Here is a 14,079-nt window from a genome sequence, read left to right on the forward strand (position 1 = left end):
CACAATGAATAAGTATGGCCAATGGATTTACATTACTATAAATTAGCCAATGTATTTACATTTTTTTAAATGTGCATGTACTACGAGAAGACTCTAGCATTCAGTCCCTGGTGTCAGCAGTAGGCAGTACTGAGTAATGCTACCTCACAAAATCTCCAGGAGAAATTAGGAGATCCGAAATGTGCAAGGAGAGCATGCTGTGGCAAGCACAGTCCCCAGGACACTCCCTTTCCCTTCTGTTCCTCGTTCTCCTGAGGACTCCCAGAGTCCCTTCATGCACACCAGAGAAATGTGCCTTATTTTCCTCAACTCATGTCTCTCCATAACATCTGGCCCACGATGAATATCCTCATATGAAAGTTTCATGTTTATTTGCTAGAGGTGGCGACTTTGGGGCCTTTTTCTTGGCTTCTTCTTTTCTACAGGGGTATGATAAAGCATTCCCCAATATTTCAGAAGATGAAAGAAGCAGGAGATTTCTTTGTTGCCTCAGATGTTGGTAGGGTTTTATTTTGGTTTGGGGTTTTTTTTGCATATGATTTGATTTCAGTTAATTCTGATTTTTAAAGGCAATTTATTTTCTGGAACAACCAAAGGTTTTAATTACATTTTACTTCTTGGTATTTGTTCACATATCTTAAGATCTAGTTTTGCTTTTATTTATTCTGGTGTATCTTCACCAGTAGAAACATGGCTTATACCCTATTGACTCCATTATGATAATAAAAACACAACCCATCAGGGAGCTAGTCAGACAGGGATCTTACTATGAAATGAAGAGGTGAAGTATGAGCTTAGAATAGCAAACGTAATTGACTCAAACAATCTGAGTGCAAAAGTACTTGATAGAGCCTCGAATTACTTGACTATTTTCTGAACTGCATGTTTTGCAAATCTCAATGCATAAACCCCTTCATATACCATATAAAGCAATTGATGTCTTCAGTTATTGTTCTCATATAAATAATATATCCAGTTCTCCTGCTGCTGGGTGAGAAATGTTTGATTTTTACAGCCAGCATTATGTTCTCCATTCTTATTCAGCATTTACAGAGCCTGAGGGAGAAATAAAATGTTAATGATGTTGTAAAGACCCTTTTTATAATGAAAATATATCCAAATTAATCTCACATTTCATTTATTTAATAGGAATTCTATCATATTATTTGGTGCTTTAAAAGTGTCTGTAAAAGGATAAAGTAGGAAAGAATCAAGCAGTTTAGTCAGTGTATTGTGACTTTTCAGTGCAAATATTGCTACATAAGAATAATCCTGGTTTGGTACTGTATCCATTTGGCTTGTATAAGCAGTTTCAGTGACATCAGTTCAAGTGAGCAAACACTGTAGAGTCATTTTTCTCCATCTAACTGTGCTTTCAGGATCACTGATTGCTTAAATGAATATAGGGAGGGAATACTAGAAGCAGCAAATGAAATCTTCTTTCTCTAGGCTTGAAGATAGATATTAAGGGAGAGATTTATTTGATTGAAATGAGTAAAACTCACTAAAATCTGTTCTGGGTACTTAGCAAATAAGATCACAAGAAACAGAGGGTAGGGACACTGCAAAGGTCTTTTATGTAGGTACCTGGTTCTGGTATGGCCAGGAACTTCTAATATGCCTGCCCATCCTCAAGCAGACTCTGAAAAGGTTTTTAGGCCTCTCTGTACTGCTCTTTTATCATACAATTGGGTGCATTAAGCTCAGAAAGGCTCCAGCCCGTATTTGCACGATGCTGTGCTAATAATCTTCTTGGAACATTGTGTCCTGGGAGTACAGGACAGAGACATCCTGCCTGAGCCTGTCCTGTCTTATTAAAATCAACCTTCATGTCAGCTGTGACAGACCACAACTCTGTGCAGAGCCACCTGGATGCCCGCTACATCACTTTCCCCAGCATTCGGGCTACGGGGAAGTGTGTTAGTTTGGGCACATCACCAGATCCATGTTGATGCAAGGTAGTAGAAAGGCGCTTCATTGAAGTAACAATCCCTCCCAATGACACCTAAACAGGTCGTACAACCAGAGCTGCGAAGATGAAAGAATTATTTGTAGACTGCAGGAGGAACATAAATAGGTAGGAAAAGTTCTAAGCCTAACTAGATGAATAGTCATGTTAAAAATATACTAGGAGTTAATCGAAAAGGAATGGAAAAAAGAAGTCATCAGCAAAGAAAACTTTACCTAGGAAGTCAGACACTAATGAGGATCAATTGAGAGCTGCAAAATGTTGAGCTCAGAAATTGTAAAAGGAATGGAAAAATAAATTCAAAAAATATGTCTACAAATCCAAATGAGTGCCTTGTTTCAGTTTTAAATTAAGAGGAAGATATAGAACATGAAAGCAAAATGAGGACAGTTCATGAGTTTGAATACATAAAAAAGGAAATAACTGTTGGAAACAAAACTAAGTAAGCTTAATGAGTTCAACTTTGGACGCCCATTACTCACTGTTCCAAAATAATGAAGGAATGAGGATGCTTTAATCACTGGAGAAAAACAGATACTACACTTCTGTTAGCTAAAAGGAGAAAATTATTGAAGTATTTTGATGCTCATTAGTCTGACCTCAATAGAATTCAAAAGTGTTTAAAAAATAAAAGAAAGAAAAAATAAAAATGTGCAGGTAAATAGGAAACATAATAAAATGCAGCAAGGGTTAACCAAAGCAAGGTCATGCCAGACTAAATTGCTGCCATTTCTACATGGGGTAACTGATTTTTTAGACAAGAACAGTATAATATTTCATCTATCAATACTTTAAGAAATAATTTTATATGATGCTGCATAAGAAATTATTAGCAAAGCTGGGAGAGATTATGATAAATGCAGGAATTGTAATGCATGTAAGGAAACAGACAAAAAGGGTGACTAAATACACTAGGTCTTTCATCCTCAAGAAAAACCTGCTGAAAGGGAATATAATTGTGATCTATAAAATCACAAGTAGAAAGGGCATCAGTAGGGGATGCTTATTAACTTTCTTTAATATTGGTAAATCTAGGTAACATCAAATGAAGTTATAGGCTGTTAGGTTCAAAAGAAAATGGAGTACTATTTCACCTGCCACATAATTAAGCTGTGAAGTTTACAGCTGTAGAATGTTATAAACATAAAGCGTGTTTATGGAGTTCAAAAATACTTAGATGGATTTATGGAATTAAAAAAAAAAATTATCATGGGCTATTCAATACAAAAATCTTATACTTTCCCTAAGCATCTAGGTAGAAGGGAAATTTTGGTCTCACCAAGTTCACCTATTCTAATTTTCTGAGGAGGAGCTGATAAAAAAACCCCTGGGAGTTAATACTAGAACTCTTGAAGACTCAGTCTTGGGGCTATTATTATTTAACTTTTCTCTAATTACTTTGGCACAAATTGTTTGACTGCAGAAATGAAAATTAGCTGATAAAGCTGAAATATGTCAGTACAGAGTATAGTACATCTGGGTGTAGTACAATATTAAGGAATAGAATAATAGAAATGTAATGAACTTCAGCAACATGAATGGCAATGTCATTCACTGAAGGGCTATGCACAAAAACCTGCTCTTGGTCACTCAAAACACAAGTGACCAAGAGTAATCGAGAGGGAAGAGCTGGGTTTGCTAGTCAGTTCCAGGGGTCTCTAAAGGGCTGTGATTGAGAAAAGAGGAGGTGTTCAGTGAGAAATTCCTTGTTAAGATAGAAAAGCCCTAATGCTATTTTTGTAAGATGCTGATGAGATCCTGTCCTTAATACCATAATATTAGATACATTTCCAGTCACCTATACATGGAAGAAGGCAACAAGGCTATTTAGAGACTGCAAAAGGACTTACCATTCAAAGAAATAAAACAAAAGCTAAGAGACAGTATGATTGCTTTTCCCAGGCTGTCTGTAGATTGCATGGAATTAACAGGGAATTCCTCTTGTTCAGATTGAGGACACAACAAATGTTGCTTTCAGACTGACGTAATCAGCTGTTTGCACTGTAGAGATGGAAGAAGAGTGGAAAGCCTTGCCACGTGCCAACAGGTACTCAGAATGCAACTGGGATGCACACCAGAACCTGGAAGAATAAAAGGGCAGTTTGCATATAACCTTTAAGTCCTCAGGTAGTAGACATTCAAAAAGAGGAGCTGGTAAACTCATTGGCAAAGAAGCCTTAAAATATGATGGATAAAGTAATCATCAATAAATTTAGAATAAAAATTAGAAAGTAGATGTTTTGGAATTGCTTGCTAATACGGCTGGTTGCCTGTAGTATCAGAGTTCTTTGCCTTTCCATCCTAAATAGAGTAACGTGCATTTTTACAATATAATGTGAGAGAAAGAAATGAAATAGGTACTTCCTTTCTTACCACCTCTTGCAAACAGAAATGCAGAGTTATTCAGCTGAGTAAAAACTCACTCAGATTGGGTGTCATTAAGTGCAGAAACCTTGAGGGACTTATTCCATATTGGAAGCAAACCAAACTGAGAGACAACAGTGAACTTTTAGTCCAATTATGTGGGTGGATGGCTGGTGGGGGGGAGTGCTAGTGGAGACACTAAAGATAAAAGTAGTGGGAAATTAAGATTTCAGCTTTTGGGTCTCTTCCAACTTCTGTAGTAGTTGCTATTAAGAAGTAACATTTGCATGTATTTATTATTGTATCTATCTGAGGAATTACACAGATTTACATAGGAAATCATATTGCTAAATTAGACTTTTTAACGTTGTCACTTGTATACATTGATATACAAGCTTAGACCTTGATATTTAACAGCAAATGTGATCAAGGTAAAATCTTTTGCAGATGTAATTTGGTGCTTGCAGCAATCAGATACTACTGAAGGATGATACACTCATATTTACTGAGTGCAAGTGATTCTGTCATCCTGACACCTAACATGCTCTTCATTCACAACGGGTTTATTCTTCGGTAAGTTTATATTTAAATGAGGCTTTATCTTGACTGCTTGGAATTTGTGTTATTGTAACAGATTCTATTCAACTTACATCACAGACTGTGGGGTTTATTTGTGTGGTGTAATGCTTCAGATACAGTGTACTTATATATATTTCCTCTGACTTAATTGATATTGATACACTTACTGTAATGCATTCTCTTCACAGACATATCAAACTGTGTTTTCTAAGCTGAAATCAGGGGGCTTGCTTACCAGTATGAGTCACTGTTTTTGGGGGCTTTTTTCTACAGTGTAGGCTAGATGAATTATTTGGTTTTCTGGGAATCTTAAATAGTACTTCATTATATCCTGTAACTGTTCTCCTTTTTGTTTAAATATTTTAGGATAACATTATTTATAAACATTAGAGTTCTTGTCATTTGTTTAGGAAAGACACCAACAAAACTGTTTCATTAAAGAAGGAATATAAATTTATTTTAATTCTTATTAACGGAGGTAAAGCTTTGCTAGCATTTTCTTTCCCTCCTCTCTGCTTATATTGCTCTAAGATGTGTGGGTCCTTTGCAATTCATTCACTATTTCATACTGTTAAGAAACTGAACACCCTATTCTCATTATTGTCACTGCATTTCATTTTATTTACTCCTTTGATCTCCTTCAAGATGTTGCTTGATGCTGTGTTAATCCATTGGCTTATTGCTATTACAGTATTTCACAGGTCTCCTTTGTTGCTAAGCTCCTAGATAAATGAATCATATGACCTTGACAGTTTCTCTCTGTTAACACTGCTGTTGTTTTTCCTTGAAATTTTGTTCTTCGAATTGTAACAAACAGTAGGTCTAACTGAGGCTCTACAGCTGGACACTTGTAGTTAATTGGGGCTGTTAATAGGCTAGGTGAAGAAATTTGGCTAAACTAAGAACACCTGGGGACCCTGCTGCCTTCAATGTAAATGATTGCATTGGTTCAAGGGTAAATTGTGAGGGATTTTTTTTCAGTCTTCCTCAGAATTTTCGCTGGTATAATGAAAAGAGGTATTCTAATCTGGAGGTAGGTATTATGACATGCTATTATAGTAGTATTAATAGAGGATAACTTTAGCTTTTATAGTCTTTTTGCTATGTAAGCAAAATTATTTTGGTGTCTAATGGTGTTTTTTTGGTGAACTAGAGCCAAGGACCTTTGCCTTTAGCTTGCTTGAAGGTTTGTTTGTTCTTGATTTTATTGTTGTTTCATTTTTTTCCCCTTTCCTCTGCATCTCACTGGCTTTATTCTCAAACCTTTTTTCTTATGCAACCTTGAGATAGGGTTGGAGGCCTCTAAATAGAGGTTGGGGGGTTTTGTTTGTTTACTGGGGGGTTGCCTCCTCTTAGAAATGGGTATTCAATTTTGTTGAGTGTTATTCAGATGGTTGGTAATATAACATTGCTCTTTTCATACCTGAGGACTTATGTTAGCAAAAATTATCTGTGTAACTTTGAAGTAGCCTGTAATCAGATATATATTTGTAGAGAAGAAAATAGTAGACAGTCACAGATGGTGGTGGTGGTGGCCACAGTCATTCTTCTGACTGGTCCAGAGGGCTGTAGCTCTTCTTTCTGGAGTGTACTGGCAAACACCTAGTCTTACTGTGTTAAAGGACATTGTGTTATTTTGTGTGTGCTAATCTGCTATCTGTTTAGGACAGGGACCATGTTTTCTTCTTATTATTTAAAAGTATGAATGTTATCCCACAAGGGAATGTTATCCCATGTGAATGGCAATGCAAGCATAACTTGTAACTCTCTGTCTTTGCATATTAATTAGCTTAGTATAATTTAACTTTTAAGTGTCTCAGTATGTGTCCTGGGCATTATTTTTACCGAAGTGTGTCACTTTTCATTACATTAAATGAGTATTCATTTAATTTCCTATCTCACCTCTGAGCCCATTTTGTTAATGTCAGGATTATTCTTACATCCCTCTGAGTCTTAAATACTCCCTTTATTTTAGTATCATCTGCAAATTTAATGATCTGACTTATTACAGCTTTATCTAGACCATTGAATAAAATATGAAAATCTGCTGGTGTTAATCTACAGCCCCGTGGGACTTCACTTCTCAGTAGCTGCCTTTCCATTTTCCTTTCAGTCCCCTGTTTTTCTGGGTACTGATTGGTGTCTTGGTACTGCTGATCCCTAAAGGCAGGCAACTGTATCGGAGCTGGAGTCCACTGAAGTTACTACAGTTCTACAGGAAGAGCAGCTGCCCAAAAAAACCCAAACTAAAGATCAAGGATGAGGAAGAGTCAGACTTCAGGATACTGACCTTCAGATATGAATGCTGGGTCGCAAGTACTTGATATTGGAGAAAAGTTTAGAGCCCATTTTTTAATAAAGATTTACTCCACCCACAGTAAAAGTTTCTTAATGATAACAATGATCCATCATTTTGAATTTCCTCTGAACCTTTTTAAAAATCCAGCTATGTCAAGTCTCTTGGTTTATCTAGGCTAATAACATTTTTCATTTTTTAAAAGTAACCAGATTTCTTTAACATGATTTACTCTTTCCATATCCACAATGACTCATAATGATTAAATTGTGCTTATATAATTATGTCCTTTAAAATGATTTATAAGTGTAACATCTCTTCCTAAAAGATCAGACTCTGGGGCATAAAACTTCCTTGATTTGTCCCGACAGATAAAAAAAAAACGCTAAAGGTGTTCATCGCAGGACAGCTCTGGAAAAGAGGTTTGAAATTTGGTACCAGAGGGGATTTCCATTATTTTTACTGGAGTAGTGGGGATAATGACACATGTGGACTTAAGAGCAGGAGAGCTGACAGTCAGCTTGATTTGAGAGTGTGTGAACAAACTGAGAGAAGGAACTCTGTAAAGTATTTGTGTGTGATTATTAAAGGCTTGTGAACATGGGCAAATAAAAGAAAGATACCAGGCCTTGGACCTGGAGAGCCTGGACTGGCTTCCAGCTCACTGAGCAGGAAGAGGATGAAGCTAGGGAAGCCTGGGTGTTTATGTAAATAAAGTGTATCATCATGTCAAGGAAGAAAGAAGGAAGCTGAAAGTTTGAATGTTTTTTGTGAGTAAATTAATACATTAAGGTGTGGGGGTTTTTGGGTTTTGTTTGGTGGTTGTTTTTTTTTCCCCTGAAATGTTCAGTACTTACAGTCAGGGCTTATAGTGTGCCTCCATTTTTGAGACAAAATAATAATAATTAAGTATTGTAAAATATGACCACTGTTAAGTCCCATTGTAAATCTAGCTGTTAGGTGTAATAAATCATATTCTTCCTAAGAGTTTGGGCAACCAGAGCATGGTGCGTCAGAAGGGTGCGGCGCAGCAGGTCGTGCGGCAGTTCACGCAGGCAGGGTGAGCGGACAGGGTGCAGTCCCCCTCCTGGCTCTAAAGTATAACTCAACTAGTGGTCGTTGCCCTCCCAGGAGAGGACCTAGCTATGGTTTCCACTTGCCTGAAAACCATTGCCGGAAGGAATCTGGTGACCCAGATGGTGTTCCCACACAAACATACAGCTGTCCAGGTCTCCGGCTGCAGCGAGTGCCTGAGCCTGTCACTCATACCAGAGGGCAGCAGAGACAACAACTGTTTTTGGTGTGACCAGGTGGATGATCTGCTCAGCCTGGTGGCAGAGCTGAAAGAGGAAGTGGAAAGGTTAAGGAGTATCAGGGAGTGTGAGAGGAAGATAGATTGGTGGAGCCACACCCTACCATCCCTGAGGCCAAGGCAGCAGATGGAGGCTCCACAAGAAGCAGAGGATCTCCTACCCTCTTGCTACCAAGCAGAAGGAGGGGACCTGGGGGGGGGAATGGAAACAGGCCCCTGCTTGGGGCGGCAGGCAGACCCCCGGCCTCCCTCACCTTCCCAGTTGCCCTTACACAACAGAGATGGGGCTCAGGAACTTGAGGGCCAGGCAAATGAGGATGCAGGTGAAGGTCCACCCAGGGGGTTGCCTATAGGGTAAGCCAGCCAGCCCCATGTATTACAACTGCCTCTGTTAAGAAAAAAAGGAGGGTTATTGTCGTAGGCGATTCCCTTCTGAGGGGAACAGAGGGCCCAATATGCCAACCAGACCCATCCCGTAGGGAAGCCTGCTGCCTCCCTGGGGCCTGGGTTAGAGATGTTACTAGGAAACTCGCCAGTCTGGTGCGGTCCTCTGATTATTACCCACTATTGGTTAGGCAGGTTGGCAATGATGGGGTTGCAGAGAGAAGTCCAAAAGCGATCAAAAGGGACTTCAGGGCATTGGGGTGACTGGTTGAGGCATCAGGAGCACAGGTAGCGTTTTCCTCAATCCCATCAGTGGCAAGGAAGAATACTGAAAGGAACAGGGAAACTCACCTGCTCAACATGTGGCTCAGAGGCTGGTACAATTGGTGGAATTTTGTGTTTTTTGACCATGGGGATGTTTACACGGCACCGGGCCTGCTGGTGACAGATGGAGTTCAGCTATCTCAAAGGGGGAAAAGGATTCTCGCTCGTGAGTTGGCGGGGCTCATCGAGAGGGCTTTAAACTAGGTTCAAAGGGGGAAGGGGATGTAACCAGGCTCACTACAGAGGAGCCTAAGGGTGACACGCCAATGTTGGGAGTGAAAGCAATAGCCCAGCTCAAGTGCATCTACACCAATGCACACAGCATGGGCAACAAACAGGAGGAGCTGGAAGCCATTGTGCAGCAGGATAGCTATGATTTAGTCACCATCACAGAAACGTGGTGGGATGTCTCTCATGACTGGAGTGCTGCAATGGATGGCTATGAGCTCTTCAGAAGGGATAGGCAAGGAAGGAGAGGCGGTGGGGTGGCTCTGTATGTCAGGGAGTGTTTCGATTGTGTAGAACTCGGCTATTATGACGATAAGGTCGAGTGCTTATGGGTAAGGATGAAGGGGAAGGCCAACAAGGCAGATATCCTGCTGGGTGTCTGTTATAGACCACCCAACCAGGATGAAGAGGCAGATGAGGCATTCTATAAGCATCTGGCAGAAGTCTCACAATCACTAGCCCTTGTTCTCATGGGGGACTTCAACTTACCAGACATCTGCTGGAAATCCAACGCAGCAGAGAGGAAGTGGTCTAGGAGGTTCCTGGAATGTGTGGAAGATAACTTCCTGACACAGCTGGTAAGTGAGCCTACCAGGGGAGGTGCCTTGCTTGACCTGCTGTTTACAAACAGAGAAGGACTGGTGGGAGATGTGGTGGCTGGAGGCTGTCTTGGGCTTAGCAACCATGATATGATAGAGTTCTCGATTTGTGGCAAAGTAAGGAGGGGGATGAGCAAAACCACTACCATGGACTTCCAGAGGGCAGACTTTGGCTTTTTCAGGACACTGGTTGAGAGAGTCCCTTGGGAGACAGTCCTGAAGGGCAAAGGGGTCCAGGAAGGCTGGGCATTCTTTAAGAAGGAAGTCTTAAAGGCACAGGAGCAGGCTGTCCCCATGTGCCATAAGACAAACCGGCGGGGAAGACGACTGGCCTGGCTGAACAGGGAGCTTTTGCTGGGACTCAGGAAAAAGAGGAGAGTTTACCACTTTTGGAAGAAGGGGCAGGCAACTCAAGAAGAATACAGGGATCTCATCAAGTCATGCAGAGAGAAAATTAGAAAAGCAAAAGCCCAGCTAGAACTCAATCTGGCCACTGTTGTAAGAGATAATAAAAAATGTTTTTACAAATACATTAACAACAGAAAGAGAGCCAAGGAGAATCTCCCTCCTTTATTGGATGGGGGGGGGGGGACATTGCCACCAAGGATGAGGAAAAGGCTGAGGTACTTAATGCCTTCTTTGTCTCCATCTTTAATAGTCAGACCAGTTATCCCCAGGGTATTCAGTGCCCTGAGCTGGAAGACAGGGATGGAGAGCAGAATAAACCCCCCATAATTGAGGAGGAAGCAGTTAACGACCTGCTACACCACCTGGACACTCACAAGTCTCTGGGGCCGGATGGGATCCACCCAAGAGTACCGAGGGAGCTGGCAGAGGAGCTTGCTGAGCTACTCTTCCATCATTTATCAGCAGTCCTGGTTAACAGGGGAGGTCCCAGATGACTGGAGGCTTGCCAGTGTGACACCCATCTACAAGAAGGGGTGAAAGGAGGATCTGGGGAACTACAGGCCTGTCAGCCTGACCTCGGTACTGGGGAAAATTATGGAGCAGATTATCTTGAGTGCATTCAACAGGCATGTGCAGGCCAACCAGGGGATCAGGCCCAGCCAGCATGGGTTCATGAAAGGCAGGTCCTGCTTGACCGACCTGATCTCCTTCTATGACCAGGTGACCCACCTAGTGGATGAGGGAAAGGCTGTAGATGTTATCTACCTGGACTTTAGTAAAGCTTTTGACACAGTCTCCCACAGCATTCTCCTGGAGAAGCTGGCAGGTCATGGCTTAGGCAGGTGTACTCTTTGCTGGGTAAAAAACTGGCTGGATGGCTGAGCCCAAAGAGTTGTGGTGAATGGAACTAAATCCAGTTGGCGTCCAGTCACAAGCGGTGTTCCCCAGGGCTCAGTTCTGGGGCCAGTCTTGTTTAATATCTTTATCAATGATCTGGATGAGGGGATTGAGCATGCCCTCAGTAAATTTGCAGATGACACCAAATTGGGCAGGAGTGTTGATCTGCTTGAGGGTAGGAAGGCTCTACAGAGGGATCTGGACAGGCTGGACTGAGGGGCTGAGGCCAACTGTATGAGGTTTAATGAGGCCAAGTGCCAGGTCCTGCACTTGAGTCACAACAACCCCATGCAACGCTACAGGTTTGGGGAAGAGTGGCTGGAAAGCTGCCTGGCTGAAAAGGACCTGCTGGTACTGGTTGCCAGCTGGCTGAACATGACCCAGCAGTGTGCCCAGGTGGCCAAGAAGGCCAATAGCATCCTGGCTTGTATCTGGAATAGGGGGGCCAGCAGGACTAGGGAAGTGATCGTGCCCCTGTGCTTGGCACTGGTGAGGCCGCACCTCGAATACTGTGTTCAGTTTTAGGCCCCTCACTACAAGATGGACACTGAGTTGCTGAAAGGGTGGTGAAGCATTGGAACAGGCTGCCCAGAGGGGTAGTGGAGTCACCATCCCTGGAGGAGTTCAAAAAACAGGTAGACATGGCACTTCGGGACATGGTTTAGTAGGCATGGAGGTGTTGGGTTGACGGTTGGACTAGATGATCTCAGAGGCCTTTTCGAACCTTAATGATTCTATGAACAATAGTGCACTAAAAGATGCGTAATTTCTAAAATTATCATGCACTCTAGTCTGGACGTGGTGGGGCCTTTGGGGATGGTTTGTTGTTTGTTTTGGGGTTTTTTGGTACCATCCTCTTGCCTTTGAATTATATGTGTCTGAGTTATCTTCTGTTAAAAATGATAAAAATCTAGAGGGCTAAAGCTCTCAACTAGGAGGTTGAGCGAAAGAAGACAACTGAGAGGAGGCTTGACGGTAGTACATTAGTAGCACAGGGAGTGTGAAGAGAAAATTGCTGCCATGTTTCTCCATTGTGGGAGAGGGAGAACCAAAAAACAACAACAAAAATCAACCAGTAGGCATTAAGTAGTCAGACCCAAGTTCAAAACAAACCAAAGGAGATGGTCTTTCGTATATATAGCTGATCTGTAGAACCTCTTGTGAAAGAAAAAGGTGTGTGCTAAAAACTCTTATTAGTCACTAACAGTGAATGTCTCCTCCATGAGCTTGTTAGTGACTAAAATAAAGGAACCAAGTGCAGCTCAGGAGGGGCTTAAAATTAAGCACTGAAGGGGTTGGAGGCTGGTAGAAAGCTAAGAAGTGCACTGTTCTTGTTTCCTCCTTTGACATTGGCTTTTTTCCCCTCAGCCAGAGTAGTTGCTTTGTGTTGTGTTGAGCTGGAAAAAGGCACAGAATACCTGTTTTCTTGGCTGTGGGGAGAGCAGAGATCTGGTGAGTTCATATTTTGATCTATTCCCCTTTCTTCTCTGACATGATCTGCAATATGTGCTATTAAGACCCTGCAGTGGAATATTTTATAGTGATGGTGTTGGAAATTGCCAATATTAGATGATGTTTCCTAGCTGTAGAGTCTTCTAAATTCTGCTGTAGTGAGGTTGGTAAGTGGAAACCTCTTAAAGGGGGAAGGAACTTGGACTGCACATATCTAAAATGGTTGTAGCTGCTGTCCTTGTCTTCCCTGTGGACCTTTCACAAATGCAGCTTGATAGAGTAGACATACTGTGCACCATGCAGAGGAAACACATGTAATGTTGAGAGTGGTGTTAACAGTGGGATCCAGGTGCTTCCCAGCCTTGTTAGGGAGTCAGTAGCTGCAGTATTTGCTTTGCAGGTGCCTATGGAACCACTACCACACCACCCACACACCCCTTCTATTATATCCTCCATCTTGCAGGATGATGGCAGGGAGGAGGAAGTGGGCATTAAATCTCTGTTTTTATATCTTGCACCTTGCAGCTTGGGAACTTACAGTTCTATCTGTATTTGTGCCTCTCTGTGGGTGAACTCTAAGGAGAAGGTGGGGGAGAGAGCAATTTTACAAGGCTGGAAAACTACTGTTCAATAGCCTTTAGTCATCTGCAGGACCTTTTGACAGCTGATATGCCTTATTAACAGCACAGGCTAGGCATTTATAGAGCCACCGCATCCAGAGTCTCTTTCATAGACAAGCTGTTCATACTCTGCAGGACCACAGCACTTGGCGAAGGAGGCTGAGCAATCTTTATTGAGGCAGCAGTGTGACCTCATACCCTGCTGCTAACAGAGGCATAACAGCAATGGAAGATTAATTTTCTATTTCTTTCCCCAGAGTGTGAAAGTGTATCTCTTTTAGGTTCAGCCTCAAATCAAAGAATGAGATGGAAAAATGCAGTTCTGCTTTCACTGTTCCCCATTTACTAGGCTGAGAAACACTTCTTCTGTTAAGTCAGATGATACACAGTTACATTCAATCTTACATTTTTATCAACTTACTGACATTTTAAAGTCACAATGGGGAAAAGAAAGTATAAGAATCCTAAAGAAGAGGAGAAAAATAAGTTCTGAGGTTTCATTTCTTTATACATTCACACTTGGTATTAAGACCTCCTGGTTAGAAAATGCACTATATTGTTTTCATAACTCCCTTTTCCAGTCTTGGGATGGAACATGAAGATACAACCATGAGATCTGGACAGAAGAACTGTGTAGTACACTTCTT

Source organism: Ciconia boyciana, chromosome 2, assembly GCF_034638445.1.
Source record: "Ciconia boyciana chromosome 2, ASM3463844v1, whole genome shotgun sequence".
NCBI lineage: Eukaryota > Metazoa > Chordata > Aves > Ciconiiformes > Ciconiidae > Ciconia > Ciconia boyciana.